The sequence below is a fragment of the Coregonus clupeaformis genome, chromosome 29, assembly GCF_020615455.1.
Source record: "Coregonus clupeaformis isolate EN_2021a chromosome 29, ASM2061545v1, whole genome shotgun sequence".
Lineage (NCBI taxonomy): Eukaryota > Metazoa > Chordata > Actinopteri > Salmoniformes > Salmonidae > Coregonus > Coregonus clupeaformis.
The window spans coordinates 61,183,014-61,193,127 of record NC_059220.1 but is presented as its reverse complement, the minus strand read 5'-3'; the positions used below and the strand labels follow the sequence as shown (position 1 = coordinate 61,193,127).

Below are 10,114 nucleotides of genomic sequence, written 5' to 3'. Positions count from 1 at the left end.
CACATATAGACCTAGGCTCCCATACGGAACAATTATATATTGGAATATATTTAAATAAAAATAGACATGTATTTAAATATATTGGGGACATTTATTTATCCAATATATAAATAAATAAAATATATGTAAATATAATGAGGTGTTTATTTCAAAAAGGCACTTGAACCTAGAACATATCTGTACAAATATTTTTAAATATATTACAATATCTTTCACCTAAGCTGTCAATCACAATTTCAAATGTTCCGGAGCCCGGAGCCCAGCCTCGCCTCCAACTGACAGAGCACCCAATACAATTTTGAATTTCTTCTTCAGAAGAAGAGAGCAGCTGTCAACGCCACAAAGCTTTCTCGTGGATATTGGCATTTTAGTTGATTATACATTCATAACATTTAATATGTTTGTAACCTGGTGGGTAATCATTTATTCAACTGCAAGCAATGGTTTTCATCGAGCTTGCTAACACAGCTAGCTAGATAGCTAACGTTAGCTCCTCCTTTAGCTTGCCAACAGCATGCAGTGTGACTGACCAAGGTAAGAATTGTTTTGAAAAATTAAGTTCAGTAGAGTTAATGTCATGTATGTATTAGATATAATTTAATTGCCAAAGCTATTGTTAAATGTTATTGGCTAGCAAAGTAATGTGTTGCTTGCTAACTAGCTAATTTAGCTAGCTTTAGTGAGGGTTGGGTTTCTCTTCCCTCCTGCAGTGGATCCTTCTGGTCTGGAGTCTCAGCTGCCTATGGACAGACCCCAGCCAATGGAAGTAGACTTTTGTATCATTTAGCTAGCTAGTTCCCAATTCAATTAAAATGTCTTCATGAACATTAACCCCTTATTTATTCTTCATTTTGTGTGGAATTGTTTCACTGACTCTGTCTCTGCATTATCCACAGGGTAACTGTCAACTTGTGAGTCTGAATATGGACACTGGAGGTGAAGGAATCTGCATTGTAAGGATACATTTGATGTTCAAAGACATATTTTTCAAATACAGATGTTAAGGTCACAGATGTAATTTGTACATTATATTTTGTGTTTCAGATGCGACCTTCCAGTGACTCCCATGCCACAATTCAACAATGGAGCAAGTTATTTGAGAAAAAAATAAAGATAATTGAAAACACTCTTAGTTGTCAGTCATGAGTCATTCATTCAAACTTTTCAAAGTGTACCACAGCATGCTATTGTGATTCAGTGCTGAACTTTATATGAAAACGGCCAATTTTGTAATACGTACATATATTTTTGTACATATAGCCTATTTAAATATATGTATATATAAGGCTTAAATACATGTTAAAATATATATGTAAATATATTGTTTTTCCATATGGGCTACCTAGATGAAGAGTAGAGTAGCCAAATCCAAATGGTCGGTGAAAAAAAAGTATAGTAGACCTATAGAGAATGTGAGTATGAGACAGTAAGCCATTATTTTAGGCATAAATAATGCCTCTCTCTACCGCACTTGCTGTCTCAACCTCTGAATGCTTGGCTATGAAAAGGCAACTAACATTTACTCCTGATGTACTGACCTGTTGCACCTTCTGTGATTATTATTTGACCCTGCTGGACATCTTGAAGAACAATCTGGCCTAAATGGCCATGTACTCCTATAATCTCCACTGGCACAGCCAGAAGAGGACTGGCCACCCCTCAGAGCCTGGTTCTTCTAGGTTTCTTCCTAGGTTCCTGCCTTTCTAGGAAGTTTTTCCTAGCCACCATTCTACATCTGCAATGCTTGCTCTTTGGGGTTTTAGGCTGGGTTTCTGTATAAGCACTTTGTGACATCTGCTGATGTAAAAAGGGCTTTATAAATACATGTAATTGATTGATGGGGGGTCTCTACTCTCTAGAGACCCTGTGGCAGTTAGCAGTGATACTGGCTCTGTTTATCAACTGTGCACGCGTTTCGGCTCCATGTGATGCAAAGCCTGTGTGAGCATCGTGAGCAAGATGAAAGATTGAACGCCTCGCACACCAGAGAGAAGTGGCGTCAAAATGGTAAAATGGAGATGCCATTTCATTTATTTTCAGTGTTGATGTAATTTACAGATTTGCCTATCTGAATAAAGCGGGAGCTCTGCTCAAGTCAAAGTAGCCATGCTTTAACCCACTGGTGGGCAGAACTATAACATCCCATTTTTTAAAAACTATTTATATAGGCCTATGATATAGGCTAATATATAATAGCTTCCCGCTGGTTGTTGTAAACTTCTTAAAAGTTAATTTTCTGTGGATAACTTGTAAGTTCACATGTTGACCAACAGGCCTTTGCAATGTTTCTGTGTAATTTTCTTGGCCACATACTACATTGTCTAATGTCTAGCCCACAATATAGCTGAACACTGCGTGTGTGTAAACAAATCTTGGGTTCTGAGAAGGAAGAAGGTAAACTTCCATCGACACTGCCCTTTCGGTCCCGCTTTAAATTATGTTCAACTTATAAAGGCTTCATAAAGCCTTCACAATGCCTTCATAAGCACTACATACATGTGTTACAAAGCTTCTATAACCATATGTCATGCTTTATTAAGGGTTCATAAATGTGGCATAACTGTGTGACATAATCACCAATTTCAAAGGTGACGTAACCCACTGTGTCGAAACAGTGGAGGCTGCTGAGGGGAGGACGGCTCATAATAATGGCTGGAACGGAGTAAATGGAATGGCATCAAACACATGGAAACCATGTGTTTGATGTATTTTATGCCATTCCACTGATTCCGCTCCAGCCATTACCACGAGCCCGTTCTCCCCAATTAAGGTGCCACCAACCGCCTGTGGTCGAATATGATATAAACATGTGCTTTATAAAGGGTGACGCTCTAAAGTGATGTCATGTTAGTCACATTACACCTAATCTCGTTTCCAGACACTTCCGCCCAAATGTGCGGAAGGTCTGGTGGACCAACGCATCAAATTAGGCCATCATTAGTTAGGGTTAGGTTTAAAATCAAATTTTATGAAGATAAATTGTGGAAATGGGCAGGATTTAGCCATAATTATGACTTTTTGACTGTGTTAAGTGGTGACCATGACAAACACTTTACTCAGTAAGGTCACTCCTATAGAATTCTATGGTCATTCCCACTAAGGCCAACTTTGAATGGTTGATATCCCAGGCTTATATGTGCTGTGTGTACTTCCGGGTCACGGAATCTCGGAAAACTTCAAAATAAAAGTCCCCCACGTAATTGTAGAAAAGTGTCAATAACCATTCATGATATATAAAACAAATAACTGTCTAAACATTAACAATGATTCATATTTGTTCATATTTAAGTGGCATTTGCATTATATGTGGCTCTAAAAACATGTTCCAAGGTCAAATAAATGCGAATCACTTGCTCTGAGCCAATACATAGTGGCTTAGAGCAAGAACTATTCTAGGTGCCGCAGTAAAGGGATTGATGGGAATACTCAGTAGGGTCTGTAGAATGTTTATATGGTGTCATTTCATGGGGCTCTGAATAATACGGAGTGTTGCTGGCCTTTTACTTCACCCATTCCATTGGCGGCCGAATCACATCATGTGCGATTACTGCACTACAGAAAACCTGCTAACTAAACAACAGTGCAGGGGATGCCCACTGAATTAAAGGGCAACTACACTAAAAAATCTAAGTTTCTTAGATTTTTTCCCAGACCTCAATGGTCATCCCCTGATGTGGTTTAAGCATTGTTGTGAACACAGAAAATCTAATTCTGTTGTGTTTCTAATAAAAAAGTGTGAAAAAAATGGAATAAACCAGAAGAAATTGGGGAAACCGGGAAAAACTAAACAAAGAAAATGGAATTTGGGAAAATAACAGTAGGATAAAAACAGATTTTAAAAGGCCCTACAAACGTTTTTTTTGCTGTGCATGATTGGACTTTAGAGTGTGTGTCATCCTGCAGCACAGCATTTTGGGGGAAGTTGAGGTCAGATCCAATATTGATTATATTATTATATTATATTATATTGACTATGCACCCAAGAGGGAAAGAGGTTGGGCCATCCTAGAAATGTTTTAGTGAAATATAATATAATATATAACATTTAGCAGATGCTTTTATCCAAAGCGACTTACAATCATGCGTGAATACATTTTTACGTATGGGTGGTCCCAGGAATCGAACCCAATATCCTGCCGTTGCAATGCTCTACCAAGATGCATGACAGCATTATAAATGCGTTGTGAAGCCTCAATTTAATATGATTTATAAGGCCTTTATTAAGCGGTGCTTATGCCACCTTTTACAAAGCAGGTTTATGTCATATTTGACATAGTGGGTTATGTCACATTTGACATTGGTGGTTATGTCACACAGTTATGCCACATTTATGAACCCTTTATAAAGCATGACATACAGTTATAGATGATTCATAACACATTTATATAGTGTTTATGAAGGCTTTATGAAGGCTTTATAAGCTGCACATAATTTAAAGCAGGACCGTACTGGGTCCATAGGCCTACATTATGACATTAGAATTGGGTGGAAAATTACTGCAGGCATACATACCTGTTGCAGACTGCTAACAGTTCTATACAATGGTTCTACGGCTGTGGTAGGCTATCGCCATATTGGGTTACGGCGCCCCCATGTGATGGTTTCAGAAATAAACAATTTTCTGATCTAGGCCTCCCCTGTCACAGTAATAAAACGGACTGTAGCTCTCATAGACCACTAGAGGACAGACTTGGTTCATGTGGAATAATATCTATTAGTTGGTTAAACCTGTTGACTAATGGCCCTTGTACTGTGCCTCAATTCAAACTCAGACCATACAGTTTTAAGAAGATAATTATTTCAAACAGCTGTTGTTATAGTTTATTCTGTGATGTATATTTTTGTGCAATATGATAGCAACATAATTATAGGCCTATGTAAGTTGATCATCAAAGTAACATAGTTTTAGGAAGGTCCTTGGATGGAAATGATGCTGCAAACTAATCTGCTTCAAATAGAATGTGGTATCTGAATGCAGTAGAGTTGGCCAGTAGTAGCCTAGAGTTGATCCAGTAGAATTACATTATTTTATTTTATTGATTCCGTTTATCAGCTGATCCTACTGAAGGGTCGTGCATAACCACAGAAACATACCAGAGATACATCCATTTCTGATACCTTATCCAAACCATAACCTCTCTTCACACCAACTTCCTTCACTCTCTCCATCCCTTTAGCTCACCGCAATTAAGCTAATATGTCATTAATTAGAGTTAGAGGCAACAGGAGGCAGTATGACTAACAAGGATGGATAGAAGGATAGAGGAATGGATAGATGGAGGGATGGAGGAAAGGATGGAGGAAAGGAGGGAGGGATGGAGGAAAGGAGGGAGGGATGGAGGAAAGGAGGGAGGGATGATAGATAGAGAGATGCAGAACAGTGTTTTATTCTGACACTATCGAAATCTCTACGAGCTGATCATCTATTTCAGGGCTTTTAGTACATCTAAATGGAATGTTGTTTTTACTAAGTCATGTGACTAAAGATCCAGCCTCTTAATGGATGTAGGGTGCTGAGTATAACCCTCCAGCCTCTTTTGATGATCAGTAGATTTAAAGCCACACACACACACACACACACACACACACACACACACACACACACACACACACACACACACACACACACACACACACACACACACACACACACACACGCAAAGTGACTGAGACAGAGGGTGCTTGTGAATGCAGGCAGTTCTTCAGACCTTGCAGCTCTAAAGGTGAATCTACTACAGACAGATACTCCACTTATATGCCCCTATATGCCCCTGTGTGTGTGTGTGTGTGTGTGTGTGTGTGTGCGTGTGTGTGTGTTTCATAGTGTCCAATTCAATATTATTTATCTCAAATTTTGTGAGCATTTCTCCTTTGCCAAGATAATTCATCCACCTGACAGGTGTGGCTGTCATGCCCTGGCTCTGGGGACTCTTAAAAGTTGAGCCAGGGTGTGTAGTGTCTATGTTGTAGTTTCTATGTTTTTGTTCTAGTTCGTGTTTTCTATGTTGGCCAGGGTGGTTCCCAATCAGAGGCAGCTGATTCTCGTTGTCTCTGATTGGGAACCATACTTAGGCAGCCTGTTGGCACTAGTTAATTGTGGGATCTTGTTCTGTATAGGTTTGTGTTGGTGAACCTTTAGACTTCACGTATCGTTTTGTTGTTTTGTTATTGTGTAAAGTACTCATTAAAAGATGTACGCCTATCACGCTGCGCCTTGGTCTGCCTCTTAAAACGATCGTGACAGAAGATCCCACCAAAATAGGACCAAGCAGCGTGTGCAGGAGCAAACGCCGGGTATGGAACAGGAGGTTACTCTGGTAGATGTCCTCCTCGGTTGGGGGAGAATCACAGAGGAGGAGGCCGTCCGCTACCGGAGGGCGATGAGGGAGGATGCCCAGGCAGGAGAGGAGAAGCGGCGCCAACCGGGTCGTCGTCGGACAGGCGAGAGGCAACCCCAATAAATGTTTTGGGGGGGGCACACGGCATGGACGACGGGGATGCTGGAGGCAGCTACAGGACGTATCGGCGGATTAGGAGAGGAGGCCACCAGGTATGGGGGGCTGGAAGGGAGGTTGGCGGAGCCTAGAGGTAGAGCAGAGCCAACTCCCCGTACTCAGGCTAGGCAGCGTGAGACTGGGCAGGTTCCGAGTTATGCGGAGCTGCGTACTGTGCCGTGAGTGGTCCGGCACAGTCCTGTACGTCCTGTGCTAGCACCACGCACGTGTCGTGCTAAGGTGGGCTTGCAGCCAGGACGGAGTGTGCCGGCTCAACGCTCGTGGCCTCCAGTACCCCTCCTCGGTCCCGGATATCCTGTGTCAGTGCCACGTGCTGTAGTGCCAGTACGAGTGCACAGCCCTGTACGTCCTGTGCTGATGCCTCACACAGAGTGTGTAGAAATAGGCATTCATCCAGGACGGGTTGTGTCAGCTCTTCGCTCCAGACCTCCAGTCCGTCTCCACAGCCCGGTCCGGCCTGTTCCTGCTCCCTGCACCAAGCCAGTGGTGCGCGTCGTCAGCCCGGTCCGGCCCATTCCTGCTCCCCGCACCAAGCCAGTGGTGCGCGTCGTCAGCCCGGTCCGGCCCGTTCCTGCTCTTCGCACCAAGCCAGTGGTGCGCGTCGCCAGCCCGGTTCAGCCTGTTCCTGCTCCCCGCACCAAGCCAGTGGTGCGCGTCGCCAGCCCGGTTCGGCCTGTTCCTTCTCCTGCTCCCCGCACCAAGCCAGTGGTGCGCGTCGTCAGCCCGGTCCGGCCCGTTCCTGCTCCCCGCACCAAGCCAGTGGTGCGCGTCGTCAGCCCGGTCCGCCCGTTCCTGCTCCCCGCACCAAGCCAGTGGTGCGCGTCGTCAGCCCGGTCCGGCCAGTTCCTGCTCCCCGCACCAAGCCAGTGGTGCGCGTCGTCAGCCCGGTCCGGCCCGTTCCTGCTCCCCGCACCAAGCCAGTGGTGCGAGTCGTCAGTCTGGCACAGCCCGTGCCCGTTCCACCGGTCAGCTGCTCCACACCGGAGCCTGAGCTATCCGCTCCACCGGTGTCCAGTCCAGCTCCGGCCAGCGGGGCCAGACCAGACCAGGGGCGCTACGGGGGGGTAGCGAGAGAGTGGTGGTCACGCCTGGAGCCGGATCCGCCTCCGAGGCGGAATGCCCACCCGGCCCCTCCCCTGTTGTTTTGGTTGGCGCGGTCGCAGTCCGCGCCTTTGGGGGGTGGTACTGTCACGCCCTGGCTCTGGGGACTCTTAAAAGTTGAGCCAGGGTGTGTAGTGTCTATGTTGTAGTTTCTATGTTTTTGTTCTAGTTCGTGTTTTCTATGTTGGCCAGGGTGGTTCCCAATCAGAGGCAGCTGATTCTCGTTGTCTCTGATTGGGACCCATACTTAGGCAGCCTGTTGGCACTAGTTAATTGTGGGATCTTGTTCTGTATAGGTTTGTGTTGGTGAACCTTTAGACTTCACATATCGTTTTATTGTTTTGTTATTGTGTAAAGTACTCATTAAAAGATGTACGCCTATCACGCTGCGCCTTGGTCTGCCTCTTACAACGATCGTGACAGTGGCTTATCAAGAAGCTGATTAAACAGCATGATCATTACACAGGTGCACCTTGTGCTGGGGACAGTTTTGAGGGAGTATGCAATGCTGAATGCAGGAATGTCCAGCAGAGCTGCTGCCAGAGAATTGGATGTTAATTTCTCTACCATAAGCCGCCTCCAACGTAATTTTAGAGAATTTGGCAGTACGTCCAACCGGCCTCACAACAGCAGACCAAATGTAACCACGTCAGCCAAGGACCTCCACATCCGGCTTCTTCACCTGCAGGATTGTCTGAGACCAGCCACCCAGGCAGCTGATGAAACTGTGGGTTTGCATAACTGAAGAATTTCTGCACAAACTGTCAGAAACCATCTCAGGGAAGCTCATCTGCGTGCTCGTCGTCCTCATCAGGGTCTTGACCTGATTGCAGTTCGGCGTCGTAACTGACTTCAGTGGGCAAATACTCACCTTCGATGGCCACTGGCAAGCTGGAGAAGTGTACTCTTCACGGTGAATCCCTGGTTTCAACTGTACCGGGCAGATGGCAGACAGCGTGTATGGCATTGTGTGGTCGAGCGGTTTGCTGATGTCAGCATTGTGAACAGAGTGCCCCATGGTGACGGTGGGTTTATGGTATGGGCAGACATAAGATACGTACAACGAACACAATTGCATTTTATTGATGGCAATTCTAATGCACAGAGATACCGTAACGAGATCCTGAGGCCCATTGTCGTGCTATTCATCCGCCACCATCACCTCATGTTTCAGCATGATAATGGGCAGCCCCATGTCGCAAAGATCTGTACACAATTCCTGGAAGCTGAAAATGTCCCAGTTCTTCCATGGCCTGCATGGTCACCAGACATGTCACCCATTGAGCTTGTTTAAAAAACATACAGTGGCTTGCGAAAGTATTCACCCCCTTGGCATTTTTCCTATTTTGTTAACTTACAACCTGGAATTAAAATGGATTTTTTGAGGGTTTGTATCATTTGATTTACACAACATGCCTACCACTTTGAAGATGCAAAATAATTTTTATTGTGAAAAAATAAAAAATAAAAATAAAAAATAAAAAAATATAGAAAAATATAGAAAAATAGAACAAATAAACGAAAAAAGAAATAAGACAAAATAAATAATAAAAAATTAAATTGTAAAGTGGTTATCCCACTGGCTATAAGGTGAATGCACCAATTTGTAAGTCGCTCTGGATAAGAGCGTCTGCTAAATGACGTAAATGTAAATGTAAATGTAAACAAACAAGATATAATGCAAAGAAACAGAAAACTTGAGCGTGCATAACTATTCACCACCCCAAAGTCAATTCTTGTTAGAGCCACCTTTTGCAGCAATTACAGCTGCAAGTCTCTTGGGGTATGTCTCTATAAGCTTGGCACATCTAGCCACTGGGACTTTTGCCCATTCTTCAAGGCAAAACTGCTCCAGCTCCTTCAAGTTGGATGGGTTCCGCTGGTGTACAGCAATCTTTAAGTCATACCACAAATTCTCAATTGGATTGAGGTCTGGGCTTTGACTATTCCAAGACATTTAAACGTTTCCCCTTAAACCATTCGAGTGTTGCTTTAGCAGTATGCTTAGGGTCATTTTCCTGCTGGAAGGTGAACCTCTGTCCCAGTCTCAAATCTCTGGAAGACTGAAACAGGTTTCCCTCAAGAATTTCCCTGTATTTAGCGCCATCCCATCATTCCTTCAATTCTGACCAGTTTTCCAGTCCCTGCCGATGAAAAACCTCCCCACAGCATGATGCTGCCACCACCATGCTTCACTGTGGGGATGGTGTTCTCGGGGTGATGAGAGGTGTTGGGTTTGCGCCAGACATAGCGTTTTTCCTTGATGGCCAAAAAGCTTAATTTTAGTCTTATCTGATCAGAGTCCCTTCTTCCATATGTTTAGGGAGTTTCCCACATGCCTTTTGGTGAACACCAAATGTGTTTGCTTATTCTTTTCTTTAAGCAATGGCTTTTTTCTGGCCACTCTTCTGTAAAGCCCAGCTCTGTGGAGTGTACGGCTTAAGGTGGTCCTATGGACAGATACTCCAATCTCCGCTGTGGAGCTTTGCAGCTCCTTC

General features: G+C 44.1%; 1 long non-coding RNA gene across 1 annotated transcript; it reads left to right on the top strand.

Moving 5' to 3' along the window:
• The first annotated feature begins 257 nt into the window (after positions 1-257).
• LOC121563904 lies at positions 258-1,127 on the top strand. The gene is made up of 3 exons (XR_006000011.2): positions 258-534; positions 711-953; positions 1,045-1,127. It is a non-coding gene; the product is annotated as an uncharacterized LOC121563904 (long non-coding RNA).
• The last annotated feature ends 8,987 nt before the right edge of the window (positions 1,128-10,114 follow it).